The following is a 6,000-nucleotide window of genomic DNA, read 5'->3' as shown; positions in this document are numbered from 1 at the left end:
ACCATTGCTACTCCATCTAATTTTACAAACGAGGAAACTGAGTCATGGAGAGGTTAAGTAACTTAATAACCCAGCTAGTATGGTGCAGAAGTGGCATTTGAATCCAAACTCTAGAGTTCTGGCAAATGGATAGTGGCCTAGCAATCCTAATTTTTCTGGAGGTAATGAGAAACTCCAAGGTACCAAAAATGACTAGGACAAAAAGTTCCTGTATGTAAAAGGAAGTATGGGGAACAAAAGCAAAATATTAAAATTTGAGATACTATCTTCCTCTATAAGTTAAGCCGGTTTCTCAACATCTTTCTGAATTACTTCAACAAATAGCTATCAGACCAATAGGAGCAATTTTGTAGGCCACCTTCTTCCCTTGGGAGGGGTTCAGCAGCTCTTGGTCAAGGTTCCATTCCCCCCCAGCCCCTCCCCCCGCCCCAGCGCCCGGGGTCTGTGAACAGGATCCTTAATGACTAACATTTGGTTAGTCATTAACAGAGTGATTATTATATAGGTTTTGGAGTCCAGATGATTGGGGTAAATGTCCCAGCTCTGCATAGCTATATGGTGTCAGGCAACTTACTTGGCATCTCTGAGTTTCAAATTCCTGATTTATAAAATGGGAGTAATCATTGTATCTACCACTGTATTAGCCAGGTGGGGTGCTGGAGTTAGAACTTACACTGGAATATTAAGCATCTTGCATTTATCAGTGGCTCAGTACAACAAAGGTTTGTTTTTCACTCAGGTTTATGTTCATTGTCACCCAGCAGAGGGGATTTGCTCATTGTGGTTACTCAGAGACACAGGTTGAAGCACTGTCTAGACCAGGGTTTCTCTACTTAAGCACTCCGACATTTAGGGATAGGTTATTCATTGTTGTTGGGGGCCATCCTGAGTATTGCAGGGTATTTAACAGCATCCCTGGTCTTTATTAACTAGAAGCCCTCAGCTCTATGTTTACAGCCACTGACATGTCTGAGAAGCATGTTATCACTTTTGTGTCCCTCCCTGAGAAGCTTTGGGGCAGTGTAAGCCTCCTCCCCTCTGTGGGTAGCCCCCAGAGCCATGGCCCAGGAGGAAAGTATATGTGTCCTTGGGGCATGGAGGTAGCTTTGCAACCCTCCATCAGCTCTTCCCTTCTGAGACAATAAACAACCCTCTCTCTCTCTCTAAAAAAAAAAGAAAAGAAAAGAAACCAAAACCAAAATACCCGCCCCCCACCCCATAACAACCAAAACTATCTGCAGACATTTCCAAATGTCACCTAAGGGGCAAAATTACTCCCAATTGAGAATCACTGATCTTAGACACACATTTTCATAATCAGAAAAAAAGGAAAGTTTGAACCAGAACACCAGCAATTAAATGCTTCTACATGAAAATAGCATACTCATTTTCCCTTGTTTGATTGACTAAAGCTTGTCATAAGGCTATACCTAACTTCAAGGAGGTAGGAAGTACAGTCCTATCATGTTAGTCTTGTCCTCCCAAGGGAGACACCTGGAATATCTGTGAACAGTGCTAATAAAGAACTCTCTAGGGTTGTGGAGAGGATTAAATGAAATAATACATGTAAGGTGCTTAACACAGTTCCTGGCTGGTAAGAAGTGTTCACTACTTGAAGGTTGTTAATATTGGAAGACAAGTATGGAGCTGGCTACCCTGGGGAGAATGGACAGTTATGGGCTGACATGGCTCCACCAACAGCCCCTTTATAGGAATACAGAATTTCCTCCTCACTTGTTGGAACTTTCCTTTATCTAAAGGCCAGTAGATGTTGATTAGTTTGTGGTGGTTTTTTGCAAGGAATGCTCTTATTAACAATATTGTTGGCCAATTGAAGTTTTCTGTTACTTAAAAAAAAAAAGAAAAGAAAGAAGTAAGTCAGGCTGACCCCTGCCTAACACTCCAACCTCATATTAATCTAGTCTGCCTCTTACCCTCATGTTCTGATCACTTGGGCCTTCTTCCCTAAACAAACCATACCATCTTTCCTACCCCAGGACCTTTGCACATGCTATCCCTTCTGTCTAAAATGTTCCCTTCCCATTCATCTGGTTAATTCTTACTAATGTCTTCACTTTCTAGGGAAGGCTTCCTCGCTTCTCAGACTAGGTAATTCCTTCCTCTGCCCCCATTCTAATAAATGCTAATAGTCCCGTGGTCTTTCCTTCATCACACATCACAATTTGTGATTATATATTTATTTGTAGAACTGGTTGCTTAATGTCTGTCTCCACTACTGGGTTGCAAATTCAGTCATGACTTTCTCTCTTTAGCTCACCTTACAACCCCAGAGCCTGGTGCCTGGTGAATCATAGGCATTTAATAAATATGTGTTGAGGGAAGAAAGGAAGGAAGGGAAAGGAAGGGAAAGAAGGGAAAGGAAGGGAAGGGAAGGGAAGGGAAGGGAAGGGAGGGAGGCCAAGACTAAAATCTGGGTCAGCTGATACTTGCTTTGAACTCTTTCCTTCAAACCATGATGTAGGCAAAAAAGTACTAGCCCTAACACATTCCCCAGGAAAGGCAAAGGGAAAGAAATCCCAGCCCAAAATGTCAGATTCCTCACCTCCTGTCAGGTGATTCCCAGCAGAAGGTATGCCACTTGCACACACACTGACTGAGTGCCTCACCCTGGCCTGCCACAGCCGTGGCTGTGTTTGCAGAGAAAGCACAGAGCTCCCAGTTCCTGGTTGGGAACCATGGTGAAGAGTCTAAACAGAGCTGGGCAGCCTCAATCTGGAGCCTAGGGGAACAGCCTGGAGGCCTTAGGGTGCCAGCTGGCCACTCCTGAGCTGTTAGTGGTAAGTCTGTCCTTCTTCCTCAGGATTTGGGTTAGCTCTTAGTTTCATTCTTCTGGGCCCGCTCCCCCTGCTCCTTGGCAGCCTGGCCGCTGGCCTTTTGAACTTGAATGGGAATCCATTTTCTTCCTTCCTTTGACTTGGAAGGAATCCAAATCTCTGTGCTCCTGGCTGGTTGCCCATTCCCACCCCATGACCTCCACCCACTCCCCCCCAGTGGTTTCTCTCCGGTTAACTGGACCCTGGTCGATGAAGAATCTGGTGAGCTGCCCCCCGAGTCTCTGTCAGGCATGTATCCATCAAACCCCCTCAGTCGCCACTCATTTGTGGCTCACAGCCTCCCTGTGCACCTGTGAGTCTCCTCGCTTTGAAATATGATCATATTGCTTTTTGCTGAGGCCAGGCATGACATACCTAAAAGTAATACAAGTAAATATTTAAACCCAAACTCCTCATTGTTGGCAAAAAAGATTTGTTGTTGAAAAGCTGGATTATTAGGAACAAATCCCTCAATACGGTTGTATACAGGAGGAAAAATTAAAACAGACAAGAAACAAAAATAGATGAAGAGGAAAACGAGGAATCAGCCACCTCTAACAAATAGAGAAACACCTTTTGGTTCTGCTGAGTGTGGTGATAGTGACCCGTGAGGCCTAAAAGATGGCAGAACCCTGGTGGTGTAATTCATCTAGTTTATTCCATTAAATCTGAAGAGCACTTGAAATCATTAGAAGCAGAATGGCCGCTTGTCCACAGCAAGGCCACTGAACTAAGGATAAACATGGTAATTGGAGGGGAGTCTGTGGTCTGAATCAAGGGTGTGGTGTTGTGGGCCATATATTTTGACTTAAATGCATGAGAGAACCTTCAAGCAGCGAACTACAGATGAAATCATCCTTGCCTTGTAGATTAAATTCATGCATGCACAGTTTTGTTGACAAAAAAAAAAAATGGTTATAGTGCCATATGAATTATACAGACATTTAGAGCAATCACTATTACGGTGCAGGCTAGTGTCTTTTATCACAGCAGGGAGTCATTTTTACTAAGCCAGGAAGAGTTATGCATTGTATAATTCTAGAGCTTATTCCTGGGCTAAAGAACATTGTAAGCTCCTTCCTGGGGGAGCTGACTTCCTAAAAGGTGGCCTCTCTCCAGAATCATGAAGACAGGGTTTAGCTGTGGTTGCTACTTTAATCTGATTTACTGTTTATTATGAGTCATTAATAATGAGGAGCTAGTCTGGTTTCTACAAAAATCAATTTTCTACAGACTCTGGTCCTTTCTTTTTGCTCCCATTTTAATTTTTTTTTTTAATTACTAAAGTAATACCTGATTGTAAAATAGCCAAGCAGAACAAATGTTCACAAAAGTGGAATTCTCTTTTTAATTCATACCCCCGAACCAAATCCATTCCCTCCCTCTCCAGAAACAAACATCATTAATGTTGTATATCCTGCAGATAACTTTTTTTTCTAAAATGTACAGGAATATATACTCAGGATATGGATTATATATAAAAATTAATGCATATGATGGCATTGTATTGTTTTAAACTTGTAAATAGAATCACACTATACATTTCAGTCTGTAGCTAGCTTTTTTCACTTAAGAATATGCCGGGGAGCTCTTTCTAGGCTGGTGTGTGTGGATATACCTAATCTTTTAAGCTATTGCATGGTGATCCATCCTATAATTACCATATTTTATTTCATTTTTCTCTTACTACTAGAGTTGAGATTATTCCCATTTCTGTACTGTGACAGACCTGTACCAGATATATACACACAAATGTATAAATGTGTGTGTATAACGTGTGTGTGTGTGTAATATTATGGTGTTTCTATGGTATTTCTTTAGGATGATTTCCTCAGAGAGAAATTAACAGAGCTAAGCTGTATGTGCAATTGAAACTCTGATACTATCCAAGCCACTGTGACATAGTTCTCGGAAAGTACTGTGCTAGTTTGCACCAAGTGATGGTGTATATGGTGGCACCCTTTTCAACACACCTTCACCAGCACTGGATATTATCCATCATTTCATCTTTGCCAACTTTGTGGGTAGAAAATTACATGCCATGGTTGGTTTCATTTGCATTTTTCTGGTTGGGAGTGGGGTGGACTTAACCTTATCTTTAGGCATTTTTCATGATGAATCTTCAATCTAAGCCAAGTACACAAGTGAGAACTTGTGTCAAGCCCTCAAAATACAAGAAAGTGAGGAAATTTAAGGTCAGTTCTGCATACACAGTGAAAAGGAGCCCCAAGTTGACTTCTTTAACAAAGCAGTATTACTATGTTAAAGGATAGCAACGTAGAAACATGCAAAGGGCTCTCTCTAGCTTGGCCTAGACTGTGTAGAAATCAGGTTGGTGAAGTCAGGCTCCGCAAGCTTCAAGTGCATGTGTGGATATATACTGTGGGACCTAAGACAAATTACACAACCTCCATGTGTCTTAACATTCTCATTGGTCAAATGGGAACCCTGATGAGATAGTGAACTTCTACTCTTTGGCACAGTGCCTAGAAGATAAGTGTTGGGCTCTGTAAATGTTAGCCAGAATAATAGTAATGACAATAGTTATATTGTCACCATAAGTTAAAGAGAGACAGTCATATACCCTCAGGGAAAGACAGAATCCCTGAGTAGTGACTAGGTAGCATTTGAGCTGGTCAGATGGATGCAGGTCTGGGAGGCATGTGGATGGGAAGCTTAATGACCCTTTGTAGAGTAGGATCCAGTTAAACCAGAGAGAAATGATGAATTATTTCCTAATTGCAGAATGTGTTGTCTATCAGAACAGAAAGGAGTCTTAGAGGCTATTAAGTACAAACATCTCATTGTATGGATGAGAATTAGATCCAGAAAAAAGAGACCTTACCTAAGATCACACGGCTGTCCAAGCAACAGAGTCGAACCCAGGTCCTGCATCTCGAGCTGCAAGTCCATGTTCCCTCCGTGTTCATATTTTCTGCCTTATTCTCCACCTTTTAGTTGAACAGAGAAAACTATAATGAGGAATCGGTCTGTGGAAACAGATTTTTATTTCTTGTTTTTGATTTTGGATTATGACTTAAAAAAAAACAAGTTAGGAATTCCTGCATATTGATAACACCTCCCAGGAAAAATGGGCAAAAGCAAAGACCAGGTAATTTACAGAAAAGGAAGTACAAATGGCCAGCATACTCAGCTTGGCTAGTAA

Source organism: Mirounga leonina, unplaced genomic scaffold, assembly GCF_011800145.1.
Source record: "Mirounga leonina isolate KUSES-001 unplaced genomic scaffold, KU_Mleo_1.0 Mir_200, whole genome shotgun sequence".
In the NCBI taxonomy this organism is placed as follows: Eukaryota; Metazoa; Chordata; class Mammalia; order Carnivora; family Phocidae; genus Mirounga; species Mirounga leonina.
The sequence above is the reverse complement of the archived record's forward strand: the minus strand, read 5'-3'. Positions refer to the sequence as shown.